At 37.0% G+C, this 20,981-nt stretch overlaps 1 long non-coding RNA gene and 1 pseudogene across 1 annotated transcript; one reads left to right on the forward strand and one right to left on the reverse strand.

Moving 5' to 3' along the window:
* Positions 1-3,397: 3,397 nt before the first annotated feature.
* On the reverse strand, positions 3,398-4,341 carry LOC128282655 (uncharacterized). The gene is made up of 2 exons (XR_008273007.1): positions 4,049-4,341; positions 3,398-3,721 (listed from the first exon to the last, which is right to left on the reverse strand). It is a non-coding gene; the product is annotated as an uncharacterized LOC128282655 (long non-coding RNA).
* Positions 4,342-13,537: 9,196 nt separating this feature from the next.
* LOC128281880 (uncharacterized) lies at positions 13,538-16,865 on the forward strand (annotated as a pseudogene).
* Positions 16,866-20,981: the final 4,116 nt, after the last annotated feature.

Below are 20,981 nucleotides of genomic sequence, written 5' to 3' on the forward strand. Positions count from 1 at the left end.
TTAAAAATTATGTGTGTTGATACATAATATCAATAAGGGTGGAGAAAAAGAAGATAGAGTGGTGTTGAGGAAAGTAGGTTCATCCTCTCTAGAACCGAGAGCTAAAAGAATAAGAAAAATGGAGAGGAGGATGAAGGCTCTGCGGCTTACGATTTGGAGAGGAGAAAGGGAGAAACCTCTTTTTATGTTGTAACTTGGGGTATTTATAGGAGAGATGATAGTTTTTAGGTAGTCCTCTTTTGATGAAAGTGCATCTGTTAAGAGTGGGTGACTTTACAGGAAGCCTAGTCGAATGGTTAAAGACAAATGATCCCTCCTAAGAGTGACACAAGACATGTAGGTCGCTAATCATGAGTGACCGTCCATATGGTATAAGGTGAAGGGTCATTCTTGAATGTTTCTCCAATCGCTTCCCATATTGTTATGTGTTCAAGTAAGGTTGAGATAGTCGCATAACAACATGATGTAAGTACTGATCTATTATAGTGTTAAATCTTTGAGCTGTAGCATTTAATTTGACATTCTTTCATATTTTATTTATTGGTTAAATGCAATTGTTAAGTACAATAAATTGGGTGATTATACTATTTCCTTAAAAATATCATTTCATATTTATTGATAAAACAAATATCATGTCATATTCTAAAGTGATTGTAGATCATTTAATTAAGCACACCTCGTAAAATTAATCGTTTTCTTTTTTGCGGTTGCTAAAAAAATAATAATTTTCCTCATTTTCCTAACATACATCACCTTTTTACTCATTACTACTTACATGGACTAAAATGAAAGTAAAATAACATGTATAGTACTTCTATCGAAAATTATTGCATGCCTTATTTTTATTTATTTTTTCAAAATTTATTGTCAAATAACTTATCTTTTCATTGCCATTTAAGCCATTGTCAAAAGCTTCCATGATAGAGCTCCCAAATCACATAGGAGAGGAGAGGAAAGACCTACAAATTTATACACTAGATATGTAAACCATTAAGCCGAAAGACAATGTAGTTTATTGTTCTTTTTATTGCCTTAGTGATGTCCTATTCATTTCCCATTTGGATATATCCTATATATAGTGAAGGTTGTCATTCTTTTCCGCCTTCTATTCTTATTTATAAAGGGTATTTTCATACTCAATTTAGTTGGAAATTTGGCCATTCATGTTCAATCCACATGACATGTTTCTTTTTTTTCCCAACTATTTATGAACATGAAAAAAGAAGTCTCACCTTTTACTAGTTATTCTCTTTTTACATAATAGTTTATAATTCACATTAAAAAAAAAGAAAAGAAAAGAGAGAGAACAGTTTTATGATCATCATTTGATGATCCCTTTACATAAATGAAGATAAAATATGAGACTGCATAATGTTTCATTAATAAATATTAAATGCAATAGTAAGGTAAGTTTTATTTTACTAAAAATATATAATTTAAAAATTTAAAAACAATATAATTACATCCATTTGCCTACTCTCAATTGACCATGATCATGACTTGATAAAGCAACCATGCCTGTGAAACCAGCTTAATTGATCTTTGCAGGCTAATGCTACTGCTTTTTTTTTTCCCACTGAAGTCATTGGCACATATAAGTTGGTAAAAACTCGAATTCAATTCATTCATATGATTATTTTAAAATTTGATATACAGTTTGACTTTCAATATTTACTGGTATTTTATCTTAAATTGCGGCTATATCTAGCATCATATCCTTAATTTGTACTCTATTCATAGAAAGAACTAGAAAATGGATCCATCCCTCCACTTAATAGGGAGTGCAAAGTTTTAAAGAGTACATTTTTATTAAAAGCATATGTGAGGTGACATTTAAATCTTGATTTACATGGTGATGCGAATACTCTATACATATTGGCTCATGTGGATAACATCCAGTATACTCTTTTGAAATTATTGACTTACAACTATGTGTGAATCAATTATTACAAGTATAGAATTGAATAATTAATGTGAAACTTAAAATTGTGGGGACAGTGGGGAAATGAACTGGTATTAGAAAAGGGCGGGTTCTTAAAAAAACCATTAAGGATCGTGGCGAGCATTTTAAGATTGTTAAAAACACTAAGATCTCTCTTTTAGATTCGATGAACTCTATAATAATTTTAATAAATTCTAAGATTGATACCGGACCTAACAAAGCTATGGCGCTTTTGGATAGCAAGCACCTAAGCATTAGAACTACTTCTAAGCAGTAGAGTTGGATGAGGTAGTTGTTTCTTCTAAGTTGCGTTATTGTAATGTTTTTTTATTAAAAAAAAAATCAACAATATTTTCATTACAAATATGAGGAGAAACCAAATCTTAAGGAAACACCCGAATTTCAGTCATTACATCACTTGATTAATGCGATTATTTTAAACATAACATCAAATAAATTTAGGTAAGCCACATCAATAGGTATTAAATTATTGGTAAATTTTTGTTTTGTTTATTTAACTAAAAATATTTTCATTTAAGTTATTAGGCTATTAAAATCGATGTTATATAGCTTTTTCTATTTGCATTGCTTGCACATATCGAAATCTTTCTTTTCTCTTTTTTTCTATAGTTCAGCTTTTTTTTTTCATGAAACATCTTTAGACGTCAAGAATTTATAAAACCAAAATTCATACAACTTTTTTCTCTGATCTTCGACACTGACTATCAAATCGATTTGGATCTAAAGTATGTTATTCTAGTTGATGATGGGTACTGATCCACCATATTGATCATCAAATCATTGCTTGGAGCTCATTGGCAGGACTTTTTTTAAAAAATCTTAATAACTTAGTGACTTAAATAAAAACATTTAAATAATTCAATGACTTAAATAAAAACTTTCAAATAATTCAATGACTAAATTGTATCTTTTTTCTAATTAAGTGATCAAAATAAAAACTCAATGATGAAATTTACCCATAAATTTAAAATTTGAATCCCAAAAACTTCCTATTCAAAATTGCTAACTCCAAATTTTTTTTTAAACAAGTAGAAGCTTAGGATAGGTTGAAATCCTACATTTGTAGTCCATTTATTTCTGAAATCCTGAATGATTCAGAGAAAGAACTAGAAAGGGTCCATCCCTTCCACTTTATGGGGGGTCCAAACTCCAAACACCAGGTTACAGTTTGATCTTTCTCCTCTGCAATTCCCTCGTGTGATCTGCCAGACATTGTCATCATTATCAATTGTGCTAAGTCTAAGATGGCTCAATTGGTAGTCATATTAGGGTTGACAAATGGTAGCTACTTATTGCTTTACACTTTTTGAAATTGAAGCAGTCGATTTTCCATATACTGACATCGTTGCTAACACTGTGATTGAAAAGCCTGACTGCAGCAGTCAGAATCGTGAGCAAAAGCAATAGAGAAAAATGGTAAATAACCGACATTCGTTATTCCTTCTATAATCAATAAGCAATTCATTTAACCTTTTGAGAAAAATAACTATGACAAAGAGTGGAAACATGTGTAGAAGCCCAAATTAGTCCGGGCCTTTTACAAAAAAATAAATCCAAACTAAATCAATTACAACAGCCCAATATAGGCCCAAAATCATTAAAACCCTAAAGACCCAATTGGCCCATAACTTTAACTAATTTTCAGCAAAAACAAAAAAGAGCAAAACCCTAGCCGCATGCCTTCAGCCACCAGCCTCTTCACGCGCGCCACCACCGCTTGGGGCGCCAATCACCGACCTTCCATGCGTCTGACACCACCTGCAACAAGAACAAACACAACAGCAAAAAAAGCATGCGAATGATGGGGGAAGTAATAAACGAAAGGAACGAAAAAAAACATTGGCTTTAAAAGCCGAAATCTATCATTTGTAAAAAAGGGAGGGGGGTGGTGGTAACACAGATATTAGAGATCAAAACAAGTACAAACAATAAAAAGAGCAAGAAAAGAAAAGGTTGATATGTGATTCTACTTTCTTTATTTCGTCTTTTATTTTTTTTTCTCTAATTTTTCTCTTGATTTCAACACAAATCTATTAAATAAGAGTAGACTTAAAACCAAAAAAGAAAAAAGAAGAAGAACCTCACCGGAATCACCCGCGATTGTCTCGCCGGAGACCTTTCCTCCGTCGTCGGGACTAAAGGGCGGTGGAGTCCTTTCTTTTGGTTCTTGTCGACTCAAAAAAGGCTAGGACTTCGAGATCCTTTTGGAACAAGGCCGAACGGCCCATGCTTGCACCTCACCGGCCACCAAGTACGGTGGTGGTATGGCGGTCCGATGATAATGCGATGATGGGTTCTTGTAAACCCTGGCAGAGGAAATGGAAAAGAGGGAGAGGGGGTAAAAGGCCCTCTGCATTCTTTTTTCTTCTTTAAAACAGAAGCTGAAATGAAAAAGAAAAAGGAATGGCTTAAATGGCCACAGAAACGGCAGCATCTTTTTTTAGGCTAAAATGGGATATTTTCGGTCATGATCCTTCCTCTTTTCCTGCGCCATTTAATTTAGTCCTTTTTGCATTTTCTTTTTTTAATTTTGGCCCACTTATTTTATTTTATTTCCACTTTAATCCTCGGCCTGAGTGGTTGAAAAGCAGTGCATTTGAGACTTGGGATAATGTCCCATTTTGTCCTCATAACTTTGAATGCATTTTGATGTAGTCCATGACACTTATCTGTTATTATAATTTGCACCTCTTCTTTCATTTTGATGTTAATTTAATCATTTCCTCTTTATTTCAAACTGTTCCATCATATTTTATTATATGCCCCATTTTGCAATTTATTTAGACATTATTTTATCTAGTTTCAAACTTTATACGGTATTTGTATATTTGTCCTTTTATTTAAAAAAAACTGTTTTATATTTATTTATTTAAGTTTTTTACATATTAATTATTTTAACGCATACATATATTACATATTTTGTCTTCGTTAGACTATTTGTTCTTCTCATGTTCCATTATTGTGCATATTCATTCTTAAATCCTTCTCATGATGTTTTAAACTTTTTTATTGATCATTTTGTGTCCTTTATACTATTTTGCCCTACATTAAGATTCTTATTCATATTAGTTATTATAAATTGCTATGTTTTACTCTAAAGTACCATTTTTTATTTTAAATCATTTCATGTACTATTTATTTAAAATTATTTCGTTATCTCAAACCCTTTTATTTATTTATTTTAGTATTCTATGTATTATTTGTTATAAGTTTTGCATTACCTATTTTTTAAACTTATGTACATACATTTTTTATATATGTATATGTCTATACTCTATTAGTTAGTTTCATATGCTAATTTATGTGTACATTTCTCATGCTATCTCATGTATATATTTTATTCAATCCTTATTATTGTTATTAATACTATTATTATATACGTGTATATGTATATATAGTAGTTTTCATCATTTCATTCCAATATTTTGTATTATTTGTTTCCTTTTTATATTATTATATATTGGTGTATATATTTCTTATGTGCATACATTTTCAATATTTATTTTATATATATGTAAATATTATGTATTTATTTTAAATACTATATTGTATATGTATATATATATATTCTTAGTACTATATTACGTATATATTATGTATATATATTTATTTTACCCCTATTATATTTATTATTAATATTAATACATTTATTTTATCATACGTATATATATATACCTTTTTAATATTGTTTTATATATATATATGTATATATTATGTAAATATTTTATTGTTACTAGTTATATTTTTACTATCTTAGGTATATACTCCAAACATTATATATAGTTTACATACATACTCTTAATATCATGTGTATACATTCATTATTTCTATTTCATGTTTTATTCTAGTATTACATGTATCTTCATTGTTTGTAATATTATTGTCACACTTATATTTGCTTCAATATGCTTCTAGATCTATCTTTTTGCTTATTTTTATTTATTAATTTGCTTTACATAGTTTCGAACATATTATTCGTGTTTTTATTTATTTCAATAAGCAAGGCAACGTGCCGATTTAAACACTATGTCATCGATTTCATCGCTATGTTGGGTGAATATCAATCGACTCGTGTTAAAACGGTATATCCTTCTCAAAAAAAAAATCAAAAAGATTGAAAATTCTTGTCTTTTCAAACGGATCACGATTTAATCTTATATTGAACTCGTATTTTGAAAATCAAGACAACACGTGTTTATAAGATACCAATTTTGGGCGTCGCGAGGTGCTAATACATTCCTCGCGCGTAACCGACTCCCGAACCCTAAATTTTCTCTGGATTTTAACGTAGACCTAAACTCAGCCTTTTATTTGTTTTAATAAGAGATCTAATAGGTGTCCGATCACACATAGAAAAAAAGATCGGTGGCGACTCCCTGTTTATTTCAAAATCAAACGTCAAATTTCAAACTTTTTTTTCCATAAATCGCCATAATTAGCGACCAAGCTACGCTAAAATTTTTACGTCGCTCTGAGATGGCGACTCACATTGGGAATAGGTTTTTGAGAGTCGAGTCACTTAAACGCGTGTTGTCAAAATTTTTAAAATTCCTTTTTCGAATTAATATTTAGTCGTGGTCCCAAAATTGGGTTTTTGATGTGTTGGATATATTCTCCCAACTTGTTTTATCCGATTGTTATTCAGCTTTAAATTTTTTTATGGTTTTAGTTTTGGTCTAGTTTTAAATAAAGAGAAAAGGTTTGCAAGTTTCTCCCCACACACCGTGCACATGCATTTTTGTTGCATAACATGAGCTCTATACCCGGGCTCCGTCCCTGTTAAGTGAAAGTAAATGCTACGCCTTCGTGAGTTAACTCGTTCCTCAAATGCAAAGCTAGTGAATACTTTCGGGTTACATATGACTTATGCTTTCGTGAGTTAACTCGTCCCTCTGCATAGGCATAAGTAAATGTAATCCTCGAATTGATCTCGTAAGCCTATGATGGGCCATGACCGAGGCTCTATACTAATCTTAGTAGATGATAGTACAGACGATTGAGTACCCATCTAGGACCAAAACCGCATATAGTGAACCTTACGAGCCATCCAACTAAAGTCGTGCCAAACCTCTGTCTGCTTACTAGTCACCAAATAAGTACACGGAAAAACACATCTTACCTTCATTTCTTTTACATTTATGCTTTCTATGCAAGGGAATCGAGTCCATTGGACCAAGTAGCTTAATTTATTAGATTGTCTCTGCTTTTCTCTGTTCATATGTGTTGTGCTAACCAAGTTTGTTTGTTTTATTCTTATTTTACATCATGCATTATAGGCATCATATTAGGAAGGTGTTGACTAGAGATCGGTTGCCAAAAATAGGTTTCTAATGGAAGAGTCAATTATACAAACAACTGAGAGGAATGCCGCGGTACGAGACTGGTCTCTAAAGACTCAGAAAGAAAGAGGGGATAGTCTAGTGGAGGGATGTATTGTCAATTTGCCCGAGCACGTAACTGTAAATGTTCGCCAGAATAACCTTGAAGATTGAGTTCGGGTTTGGAATCAGTGGGACTCGGATACTAGAGGTATCTTCACCGAGAGATATGGAGACATAGCCAATTTGATTGCTGTCAACGTAGACGAACGATTGATCCAAGCCATGGTCAGATTTTGGGATCCAGCCTACCATTGTTTTACTTTCAATCAGGAAGACATGACCCCGACTATAGAAGAGTACGCTGTTTTGCTCCGTGTCCATAATGTACAACCCTATAAGATATATGTGAAAGAGCCTAAGCCAATGACCTTTAAGAAAAAGTTAGTAAGAGTGACAGACATAACTGACGCGTGGGTCGAAAAACAGATAAAGAAGAAGAATGAAACCATTTGCATCCCATGGTCTTCCCTACGAGACTTGGTTCTGAACCATCCCGACATGTTGAAAAGGGTAAATCTGTTCGCTCTGACCATTTACGGTTTGATCATCTTCCTGAAAGTCCTTGGACACATAGAAGTTGTGGTGGTAGATTTCTTCGAAAGATTAAAACAAGGAATCAACCCCGTCCCAACTATCCTGGCCGAAACCTTCAGATCACTAAGAAACTGTAGGAAGAAAGAAGAAGGTCGTTTTATCGGATGCGCGCAGTTACTCAATGTTTGGATTCTGAGCCACTTCTAGAAAGTAGAGCGCACATTGTTCCATATGTTTTCTAAAACATTCTCCCCGTTAGAAGCTTATCTCAAGAAAGAATGGCCGAAGGAGGTCGCTGAACGACACTAGGTCTCAGTCTTTTAGAATCTTCGCGCCGATGACGTAACTTGGAGAGCCCTGTGGATATGCCCGTCAGTTCTGCTATACAAGGTCAGAGATCAAGATTGGGTGCCACTACTCGGGTTATGGAGAGGAGTTGGATATGCTCCGTTAATGGTCCAAAGGCAATTTTCTTCACGACAATTCGTACCCGCCACCAGAGGATTAGCACAATCAGAGTTTGCTTTTGCGGGTGAAGGATATATAAAGAGGGTCCGAGATACTGCAAAGTCTTGGAAGAGAATTCATCACATGGAATTAGCTCTATATGCTGATACCCTCACCCAAGATTACGACATATGGAGAAAGCAACGGGTGAACACCTAGTAAATCTCGTCGACAAATTACACCGTCCAGAATCCTTTCTCGACAGAAGTGCCATCCGAGCTAGAAATAGCAAGACAGGAATTTGAGCACGAAAAGGTCAAAATGTTGCGGGACATTAGTATTCTTCAAGAAGAAAATTACCAGTTGAAGATCAACGTCCAGATCGAAAGGTCTAAAACCGAGAAAGTACAAAAAGAAGTTGAAGTCGTAAGAAATGACTTAAGGGACCTTCATCTAGAAAATAAAAAGTTAAGAGTCACTATCAAGAATAGTGGGTTGGGTAAGTTGTCAACAGAGTGGAGAGAAGAATTAAACAATGCTAAAGGCAGGATGGAATTTTGGAAAAAGAGGGCAGAGAAGGAGGAGGCTGCGCGGGTTATGATAGAATTGAGAAAGAAAAGCGCCGAATACGAAGCTATGTCAACCAAATGGACAACCAGTCAATCTGAACGTCAAAGCTTAAGAGAAAGAGTACGGGATATAGAAGATGCGTTGCGAGCTCGTCAGCAACAATTGGATACTCTCTTAAAAGCCTTGGAAGAAAAGAATGATCAATATGATAGAGACACTCACGCTTATAAAACGGACCTCCAAGAAAAAGAAATGCAACTTGGCTTTTTGATCAACAAAATCCGTGAAGCAGTTGTGCACATGGTACAACTATCAGATGAAGTAGAGGATCTCAGTTGCCAATTCCCGCCGAGCCAACAATCGAGCATATCGGAGTTCTTAGAGCGAGTAAAGAAATATAGCGATATAGCTAGGAAGTTTGTGTAATGGCAGAATAAAAAATGGTGAAATATTTTGTAATGAACTCTTTTGATGAATGAAATGCCTAATAGGGACTATCTCGAGATCAACACCAATTTCTCGCATTTTTTTCATGACTGACATTCATTCAACATTTATTCATTCATTTATTGCATATACATATCCCATAATCATTCGCTAAGGTTAGAATCATATAATTCGCAGTTGCAACACTTCAAATCTGGAACCACGCCATTCGTATAAAACGCGTCGACAAGCTAGAGCAATGGAGGCTGAGTTTAATAAAAGAATCGAAAGGATGGAAAGAGTCCAGAAGGAATTATAAGAACAACTACTAAGTCACAGCAAGAAACGAGGGATTTGATAGTAAGATCTTGAGAGGAATCACTTGAACAAAATGATCAAATGGCTAGAATGATGGAGATGATGTCAGTTTTGGTTAAAGGAAAAGGACCCATGCAGAACCCCGACAGTTTAGAACCTCAATCAAGAATTAATCATGACCAGGATCCACTCTATCCCCCAGGATTCACTCCACCACATGCCCACGTAGCATAAAGAGGGTATACTCAAGGGGAATCCACAAGCTTGGAACAACGACCTATGCCATTTGCTCATCTAGGGTAAGGAACATTTATGTCAAATCCCGGAGCAACCCTTGCCAATCCTTTAGTTCCAGATTTAGATGAGCCGGCCGAAATAGCCAAGTTGAAAATAGATGATCACGAGGCTCAAGAGAAGTATAGGAGTTTGGAAGAAAGACTCAAGGCAATAGAAGGCACTGAAGCCTTCTCGGTACAAGGTGCTAAAGAACTTAGTTTGGTACCTGACCTAATCCTGCCTCCGAAGTTCAAGGTGCCTGATTTCGAAAAGTACGATGGGACAAGATGTCCAAGAGCACATCTTGTCATGTTTTGCCGAAAAATGACTGGTTACGTGAACGAAGATAAGCTACTTGTACATTGTTTTCAAGATAGTCTAGTAGGATCGGCTCTTCGGTGGTACAACCAGCTCAGTAAGGAAAGGATCTGATCTTGGAAAGACTTGGCGTCGACATTCTGTGAGCAGTACAAGCATGTATCAGATATGGTGCCTGATCGGATGACTTTAAAAAAAATGATGGAGAAAAACCCGTCAGAAACTTTTAGATAGTATGCGCAGATATGGAGGGACGTCTCAGCCCAAGTGGAACCCCCACTAACGAAAACGGAGATAACCGTCCTTTTTATCAACACCTTAAAGATGCCGTTTTATGAAAAACTAGTGGGAAGCGCCACGAAGGACTTCGCGGATATTGTAATATCCGGTGAGCTTATAGAGAACGCCGTCAAGAGCGGTAGAATGGAAGGTCAAGAAAGTTCAAGAAGGGTAGCGCCCATGAAGAAGAAAGAACCAGAAACCCACATGGTGAGAATTGGAAGCCGTTATACCCCTATTCTGTATCCAAACCAACATCGACCTCTAAATTGCCCACCTCTGAATTTCTATTATCCTCCTTAAACCCCTTACTACCAAACACCGCCTCCTTACTCTTCTTACCCCGTTTACGCCACAAGTAACCCGAGACCAACCGCTATATTCCCATAAAATACAATACCCGCCCAAGGTCAACCGAAAAATGAGCAGAGGCAGCAAAACCCAATTCCGAGAGACCACAATTTACCTCTATTCCTGTGTCATATGGGGAATTGAACCCAAAACTTTTGGAGAAGCAATTGATATCCCCGCATTATATGGCACCCTTGAGGCCCCCATACCCGAAATGGAATGACCCAAATGCTAGTTGTGCATACCATGCGGGAAACCAATGACATTCCACAAAAAATTGCCTAGCCTTTAAGAGGAGAGTTCAAGGACTAATTGATGCGGGTATCCTACAATTCGATAGTGCCAGTAATGCAACTGGGAACCCGTTCCCTAACCATACTGAAAGGAATGTGAGCATAGTGGGTAAAGAAGATAAATGGCAAGTCAGAAGATGTGTTTCAGAAATAAGGACGCCTCTGCAGAAAATCTGGGAGGCACTGGTTAAGAATGGATTGCTCTGTCGCCCCGACGATAATCTCAGAAAAGAATGTCAGGTTTTTTGTGATTTTCATGGAATTGTAGGGCACGACATTCAATCATGTGAGGAATTTAAAAGGTTACAACAAGACCGGATAGATAATAAGGAGATTGAGATCATTAATGAAGGAGAGGCCAATGAGAAAGAAGTATGTGCCTCTGACAATCAATCGTCAGGTTTTCCGTATAGCGCCGATCGACCATTCATAATTTATTACGATGAAAGGAAGAAACCGGTGAAACCAAAAATGATAATTGAAGTACTGTCTCCTTTCCCTTACAAGGACAATAAAGCAGTACCATAGAAATATGACGTTAATATCGTCACACCTGAAGATGAAAAACCCAAAGCCATGACTGGAAGCGTCGGGGAAGTAGGTCATTTCACTCGTAGTGGAAGATGTTATTTGAATGAGGTGAAGAAGAACAGTGACTTGAAACAGAAAGGAAAAGCACTGATGCACGTGACCGAAGATGAGCATGAAACTGTGCCTGAACAAGAAGCTAAAAAGCCTGTGGACGAGGAGGAAGCACAGGAATTCTTAAAATTTATCAAGCACAGTGAGTACAACGTGGTAGAACAATTGAGTAAGCAGCCAACGCGAATCTTGGAATTATCTCTGCTATTGAATTCAGACCCACACCGGAACGCTCTGCTGAAAGTGTTAAATCAAGCTTATGTGGCAAACAATGTATCCATTGAAAAACTGGATAGATGGATGAACAACTTGAATGCGGATAATTTTATTTCTTTTAGTGATGATGAAATACCGCCCAATGGTAGAGGCTCAGTGAAAGCATTGCATATCACAACCCGTTGTAAGGGCTATATAATACCGAACGTGCTAATTGACAATGGATCGGCACTCAATGTCATGCCTTTGGCCACACTTTCCAGGATTCCGATGGATTTGTCCTATCTAAGGCCCTGCCATTCTCCATTAAGGGCATTCGATGGAACAAGACGAGAAGTTATGGGAAAAATCGAGATCCCTCTAGAAGTGGGTCCTTACATATACGATGTTGAGTTTTAAGTCATGGACATTACACCATCATACAATTGTCTCTTGGGAAGACCTTGGTTCCATTTTGCTGGAGTAGTCCCATCATTCCTCCATCAAAAGGTGAAATTTATCATGGATGGTTGTTTGGTCACTGTCGAGGGAGAAGAAGTCATTGTCGCATCTATCTCTGCTGATGCGCCATACCTTGAAGTAAGTAAAAACGCAGTAGAATGTTCCTTCCGATCCCTTGAATTTGTCAATACCACATTCATCGCTGAGGGTAACAAAATTCTCGAGCCAAAACTGTCGAGAAATACCAAGATGGGTATCAAGTTGACTATAGGAAGGGGAGCTCGAGCGAGAAGATGTTTAGGGAGATATCTGCAATGAATAGTTAAGGCTCTAAGGCCAGCACACCACAAGGCCCGATACGGTTTAGGTTTCCAGCCGGACATGCATCAAAGAAGAAGGCAGTGGAAGAAAGATCAGGAAAGAAGGATCGCGAGAACCTTAGGCCGAGAACCAGAATGAGAGCCTATGGAATTCCCTCTTTTGTCAAGAACATTTATGCCTGTGGGAACGATATACCCGGGGCAGGATAATTCACAAGGCACAAAGTTAATGATCGAAAAGCGTTTTCAGAATATCAGTATAAATGTCATTGGCAAATGAGCTAACGCAAGTAAAGACGTCTCAAGGATACGCCCTTGTCCTCTGGGTTTCAGGTTGAACAATTGGACTGCCGAGGATCTTCTTGTAGTTTATAAGTCTTCAGAGTAATGCTCAAACGTTAACATTCTGTTATGTCCTTAGATATAATAGAATTCTTTTGTAAGAGCTTGTATTCGCTCTTTATCATTCAAATGAATATCAATGAAGATGCATTTTGTCATAATCTTTCACATTATCACTAATTTCATAATCATTTTCTCATTTCATAGCCAATCCTTCCATGCCATAACATTTCGTTTGTTGGTTCCAATACTTGGATGCCCCTCTATAGTTTCCTTTTCCATTCAACTTTCAGGTGCTCAGATGTCAACAACATGAACAAACCCGTTACGAGTCCTGAAATCGATTTTGAGAAGGCTGTTTGTTTAGGAGAATTCGAAGCCGAAGAAAATGCTGAAGACTATGTCTCGTCTCCTGACTTGCTAAGAATGGTGGAACAAGAGGATAAACAGATTTTGCCTCATCAAGAATCTGTTGAAACAATAAATCTGGGAACTAAAGAAAGGAAGCAAGAAGTAAAGATTGGGACTTCTATTTCAGGGGGCACCAGGTATAATTTGATTGCTTTGCTCCACGAGTACAAAGGTGTATTCGCATGGTCATACCAGGACATGCCTGGATTGGATGAAGAGATAGTGGTCCACAAACTCCCATTAAAACCAGAATGCAAGCCCATTCAACAAAAGCTAAGACGGATGAGACCTAAAATGTTGTTGAAGATAAAAGAGGAAGTCAAGAAGCAATTTGATGCTGGCTTCTTACAAGCCTCCAAATATCCAGAATGGGTGGCTAACATAGTCCCGGTACCAAAGAAAGACGACAAAGTACGAATGTGCATGGATTATCGTGACCTGAATCGAGCAAGTCCTAAAGATAATTTTCCTTTACCACACATTGATACGTTGGTGGATAACACAGCAAAACATTCATTGTTTTCTTTCATGGACGGATTCTCGGGGTATAATTAGATCAAGATGGCCCCTGAGGATATGGAGAAAACTACCTTCATAACAATGTGGGGAACATTCTGCTACAAGGTGATGCCATTTGGGTTAAAGAATGCTGGGGCAACATATCAGAGGGCTATGGTGATGTTATTCCATGACATTATGCATAAAGAAATAGAGGTCTACGTCGATGATATGATTGCTAAATCTCGAGGGGAAGAAGAGCATGTAGTGAACCTGAAGAAGTTGTTCGATAGACTGAGAAAGTTCCAGCTAAAGTTCAATCCGGCCAAATGTACGTTTGGGGCTACCTCGGGAAAATTGCTGGGCTTCATTGTCAGTGAAAGAGGTATCGAGGTTGATCCAAATAAAATAAAAGCCATTCAAGAGTTACCACCTCCGCGCACGCAAAAGGAAGTCAGAGGAGTTTTAGGAAGGTTAAACTACATCGCCCGATTCATCGCTCAACTTACCAACCAATGCGACCCAATCTTTCGGCTTCTTCGAAAACATAACTCGGGAGAATGGGATGAGGAATGCCAGGTGGCCTTTGATAAGATAAAACAATATTTGTCTAGTCCTCCAGTACTAGTACTGCCAACTCCGAGAAGACCATTGATATTGTATTTGACTGTGTTCAAAAATTAAATAGTTGCGTACTGGGGCAACACGACGAGTCAGGAAAGAAAGAAAATGCGATCTACTACCTCAGTAAAAAGTTCACTGAATGTGAGGCAAAGTATTCATCCATTGAAAAATACTGTCGCGCTCTGGTTTGGGTAGCTCGGAGACTCAGGCAATATATGTTGTATCATACGACATGGTTAATTTCAAAGCTAGATCCAATAAAGTACATGATGGAATCACCTGCACTCTCAGGAAGAATGGCACGGTGGCAGATCTTACTATCGGAGTACGACATCGTCTATGTGAGTCAAAAGTCAATAAAAGGAAGCACAATAGTTGACTTCATAGCAACCCCAACAATGGATGAATATGAGCCATTGAGATTTGATTTTCCGGATGAAGATTTGATGTACATTACAGAAAAAGAGGGCGAGTCATCAAAAAAGAAGTCATGGAAGATGAGCTTTGATGGTGCATCGAACGCATTGGGGCATGGGATTGAAGCAGTCTTAGTATCGCCAGAGGGGAACCATTACCCACTCACTGCCAGGCTGAACTTCTTCTGTACTAATAACATAGCAGAATATGATGTATCATGGGACTTCGTGCAGCTATTGAACGAAACGTCAAAACTTTAGAGGTATAAGGAGACTCAGCCTTGGTAATTTACCAAATCCGTGGAGATTAGGAAGTGAGAGATTCGAAACTGGTTAAATACAGTGATCTAGTGGCCGAGTTGATTAAAGAATTCAAAGAAATAACTTTTAATTACCTCCCACGAGAAGAAAACTAATTGGCTGATGCCCTGGCCACTTTGGCTTCAATGTTCAAAGCAAATAGAGAAACAGAAATAATGCCTCTTCAAATGAGCATATATGAAGTCCCTGCACATTATTTCAGCATTGAAAATGAGCCAGATAGACGGCCATGGTTCCGTGATGTTTTAGAATATATCAAGAATCAAAAGTATCCCGAACAAGCAAACGAGAACCAAAAAAGAACAATCAGAAGAATGGCAGCGGGATTCGTTCTTGATGGGGACATCCTGTACAAAAGAGGAAAAGATCAGGTGCTCTTGAGATGCGTAGATGCTGTTGAAGCCAAAAAAATACTTAAAGATGTCCATGAGGGAATTTGCGGGACACATGCCAATGGTTTCACTATGGCCAGGAAGATTATGAGACTCGGATATTATTGGCTGACGATGGAAAGCGACTGCATTAATTTCGCACGAAAATGCCACAAATGTCAAATTTATGGTGATAAAATTCATGTAGCCCCTTTGTCCCTTCACGTCATGACTTCTCCGTGGCCTTTTTCTATGTGGGGCATGGATGTTATAGGGCCAATTTCCCCAAAAGCTTCCAATGGACACCAATTCATTTTTGTAGTTATTGATTACTTCACAAAATGGATAGAAGCCGCATCGTTTGCCAATGTGACGAAGACTGCGGTTTGTAGGTTTTTGAAAAAAGAAATCATTTGTCGATATGGCTTGCCTGAAAGAATCATTTTAGATAACACCTTGAATTTAAACAACAAGATGATGAAAGAAGTGTGTGAGCAATTCCAAATAAAGCATCATAACTCCTCGCCTTATCGCCCAAAGATGAATGGAGCTGTTGAAGCGGCCAACAAGAATATTAAGAAGATTATTGGAAAAATGACCGAGACATATAAAGACTGGCACGAGAAGCTACCATTTGCTTTGTATGCATATCGCACGTCTGTACGGACATCTACGGGGGCAACTCCTTTCTCTCTGGTCTATGGAATGGAAGCTGTGCTACCTATCGAAGTTGAGATCCCCTCTCTACGAGTCTTAATGGAGTCGAAATTAGAGGAAGCAGAATGGGTTCGAGCTCGATATGACCAGTTAAACCTCATCGAAGAAAAACGTCTAAAGGCAATTTGTCATGGACAGATGTACCAGAAGAGAATGATCGCGGCTCATGATAAGAAGGTACGGCCAAAATAATTACACGAAGGAGGACTCGTGCTGAGAAAGATTCTCCCAATACAAAGAGACCTGCGAGGAAAATGGGCACCGAATTGGGAAGGACCATACATCGTAAAGAAGACATTCTCGGGTGGAGCTTTGATTCTCACTGAGATAGATGGGAAGGAGTTACCAAATCCAGTGAACTCAGATGCTGTGAAGAAGTATTATGCCTAAAAAAAAAAGGGGGTGATCAAGGTGAAAACCCGAAAAGGGCGTCTTGATTAACACAAAAGATTAGAATGAAAACCCGAAAGGGCGTTCTAATGAAGCAAGCACTGGCTTAAAGAACAAGGCATTTTAAACGGTGGGTCAAATAGTAAGACTACAGTATCTGAAGCATTTCTGAAAGCTCGAAATCTTCTACGCAAGAAGCCATGCTCGAAAAGATTCTTGATTGAGGAACGTGGAAGAGTTCATGCATTGAATATCTAGAGCATTTGTATTCGTTGAATGCAATCCCTTTCCTCTTTATGACACCCTTTTACTATCATTGGTTAACTTTCATTGTTTGCTACATTTGAAATGAATAAATGTGAGGTATCCTTTTGTCCCTACCTGACCATTTTCATACATCTCATTATGTGGTTCAATTACATGATAAATAGTGAAATGACATACTCTAAACAAAAGAAATGTTAAGCATTACCCGGGTAAGAATTTGATAAGTACAAGAGCCTCAACGCAAGGACAAAGCTCAACCAGGGGCAAAAGAGTGATATCTGAGAAACACAGATTATTCGTGAAGCTTGAGGACGAGTACGGGTACTGAAGAGGAAGTCAAGAGTCGAAAATCGTGACGAAAAATGGATATATGACAAACATGCCTAAAGCTCATAGCATAATCATATAGGCATAAAGGCATTTAAGACAGACATGTGCATATCATGATAACATCATGAATGACATATACAGGTATTCCAGCGGAGCAAGAGGATGCAATGTTAGTTATACTGAATCAAGGAAAAGACACCTGAGCTCCACTAGATGACATCTTTTGGTATGTGGATGTTTCATTTCTGTTTTCAAAAAAAAATCAACTCATATTGTGAGAGGTGAGTTGAGCCTTGGCTCACGTGTTTAGTCACTTTCAATTTCTGTTTTTATGTCTGTTTTTTAAATCAACTCATAGTGCGAGAGGTGAGTTGACCCTCGGCTCACGTGCTGAGGTATTTTCAATTTCTGTTTCTGTTTGTCAAAACCAACTCATATTGCGAGAGGTGAGTCGAGCCTCAAGACACATTGAGGTATTTTCAATTTCTGCTTTTTTCAAAAATCAACTTATATTGCGAGAGGTGAGTTGAGCCTCAGGACACGCTGAGGTAATTTCAATTTCTGTTTTTCAAAAATCAACTCATATTGCGAGAGGTGAGTTGAGCTTCGGGGCACGCCAAGGTATTTTCAAATTCTACTTTAAAAAAAAATTAACTCGTATTGTGAGAGGTGAGTTGAGCATTGGCTTACACGCTGAGGTATTTTCAAGTTCCGCTTTTCAAAAATCAACTCATATTATGAGAGGTGAGTTGAGCCTCAGGGAACGTTGAGGTATTTTCAATTAATGTTTTTTCAATTTATGCTTTTCAAAATCAACTCATATTGCGAGAGGTGAGTTGAGCCTCAGGAACACGCTGAGGTAGTTTTAATTTAGGTTCATCAAAAAAATCAACTCATATTGTGAGAGGTGAGTTGAGCCTCGGGGCACACTGACGTATTGTCAATTTTTTGGATGTTTCAAAAATCAACTCATATTGTGAGAGGTGAGTTGAGCCTCGGGACACGCTGAGGTATTGTCAATTTTTTTTGAATGTTTCAAAAATCAACTCATATTGCGAGAGGTGAGTTGAGCCTTTTAATTTCTGCTTTTCAAAAAAATCAACTTTTATTGCGAGAGGTGAGTTGAGCCTTTTAATTTCTTCTTTTTAATTTCTGCTTTTCAATTTATATTTTCCAAAAAAATCAACTCATACTGCGAGAGGTGAGTTGAGCATTGGCTCATGTGCTGAGCTATTTTCAATTTCTGTTTCTAAATGTCTGTTTTTAAAGAGTCAATTCATATTGCGAGAAATGAGTTGAGCTCAAGATCACATGCCGAGTAAAAAATAAATATTGGAGCTGATTGAAGACACCAGATTTTATATCCCTGAAGTTACAGTAGAGCTAATCGAGGATACCAGATCTTATCCTCCTGAAGATACAGCAAAAGAGCAGATCACAATGAATTTTATATCCCTAAAGATATGAGTAGATTGAAGCCACAAGTCATAGCTCTGAAGTCGTGATGGATTGAGCCAAAGCTACAAGATGCGGTGGACTAGAAACTACCTGAGCAAGAAGAGCACTAAGACAAGTCAAGACTCAGCAAGACTGAGGAAATTTGGTCTTCCTTGAAAGTCTTTACTCTATTCTCGTTGCATGACAATAAGCAAAGACGGGCAGCTGTAGAAGCCCAAATTAGCTCGGGCCTTTTACAAAAAAATAAACCCAAACCAAATCAATTACAACAGCCCAATATAGGCCCAAAATCATTAAAACCCTAAAGACCCAATTGGCCCATAACTTTAACTAATTTTCAGCAAAAACAAAGAAGAGCAAAACCCTAGCCACATGCCTTCAGCCACCAGCCACTTCACGCGCGCCGCCACCGCTCGAGGCGCCAATCACCGGCCTTCCACGCGTCTGACACCACCTGCAACAAGAACAAACACAACAGCAAAGAAAGCATGCGAATGATGGGGGAAGTAATAAACAAAAGGAACAAAAAAAAATATTGGCTTTAAAAGCCGAAATCTATCATTTGTAAAAAAGGGAGGGGTGGTGGTGGTAACAGAGATATTAGAGATCAAAACAAGTACAAACAATAAAAAGAGCAAGAAAAGAAAAGGTTGATATGTGATTCTACTTTCTTTATTTCGTCTTTTATTTTTTTTCTCTAATTTTTCTCTTGATTTCAATACAAATCTATTAAATAAGAGTAGGCTTAAAACCAAAAAAGAAAAAAGAAGAAGAACCTCATCGGAATCGCCCGCGATTGTCTCGTCGGAGACCTTTCCTCCGTCGTTGGGACTAAAGGGAGGTGGAGTCCTTTCTTTTGGTTCTTGTCGACTAAAAAAAGGCTAGGACTTCGAGATCCTTTTGGAATAAGGCCGAACGGCCCATGCTTGTATCTCACCGCCACCAAGTACGGTGGTGGTGCGGCGGTTCGATGATAATGCGATGATGGGTTCTTGTAAACCCTGGCAGAGGAAATGGAAAAAAGGGAGGGGGTAAAAGGCCCTCTGCATTCTTTGTTCTTTTTTAAAACAGAAGCTGAAATGAAAAACAAAAAGGAATGGCTTAAATGGCCACAGAAACGGCAGCATCTTTTTTTAGGCTAAAATGGGATATTTTCGGTCATGATCCTTCTTCTTTTCCTGCGCCATTTAATTAAGTCCTTTTTGCATTTTCTTTTTTTAATTTTGGCCCACTTATTTCATTTTATTTCCGCTTTAATCCTCGGCCTGAGTGGTTGAAAAGCAGTGCATTTGAGACTTGGGATAATGTCCCATTTTGTCCTCATAACTTTGAATGCATTTTGATGTAGTCCATGACACTTATCTGTTATTATAATTTGTACCTCTTCTTTCATTTTGATGTTAATTTAATCATTTCCTCTTTATTTCAAACTGTTCCATCATATTTTATTATATGCCCCATTTTGCAATTTATTTAGACATTATTTTATCTAGTTTCAAACTTTATACGGTATTTGTATATTTATCCTTTTATTTAAAAAAACTGTTTTATATTTATTTATTTAAGTTTTTTTACATATTAATTATTTTAACGCATGCATATATTACATATTTTGTCTTCGCTAGACTATTTGTTCTTCTCATGTTCCATTATTGTGCATATTCATTCTTAAATCCTTCTCATGATGTTTTAAACTTTTTTATTGATCTATTTTGGGTCCTTTATACTATTTTGCCTTACATTAAGATTCTTATTCATATTAGTTATTATAAATTGCTATGTTTACTCTAAAGTACCATTTTTATTTTAAATCGTTTCATGTACTATTTATTTAAAATTATTTCGTTATCTCAAACCCTTTTATTTATTTATTTTAGTATTCTATGTATTATTTGTTATAAGTTTTGCATTACCCATTTTTTAAACTTTATGTACATACATTTTTTTATATATGTATATGTCTATACTTTATTAGTTAGTTTCATATGCTAATTTATGTGTACATTTCTCATGCTATCTCATGTATATATTTTATACAATCCTTATTATTGTTATTAATAC

The sequence above is a fragment of the Gossypium arboreum genome, chromosome 10 (genome assembly GCF_025698485.1).
Source record: "Gossypium arboreum isolate Shixiya-1 chromosome 10, ASM2569848v2, whole genome shotgun sequence".
NCBI classification, from domain to species: Eukaryota; Viridiplantae; Streptophyta; class Magnoliopsida; order Malvales; family Malvaceae; genus Gossypium; species Gossypium arboreum.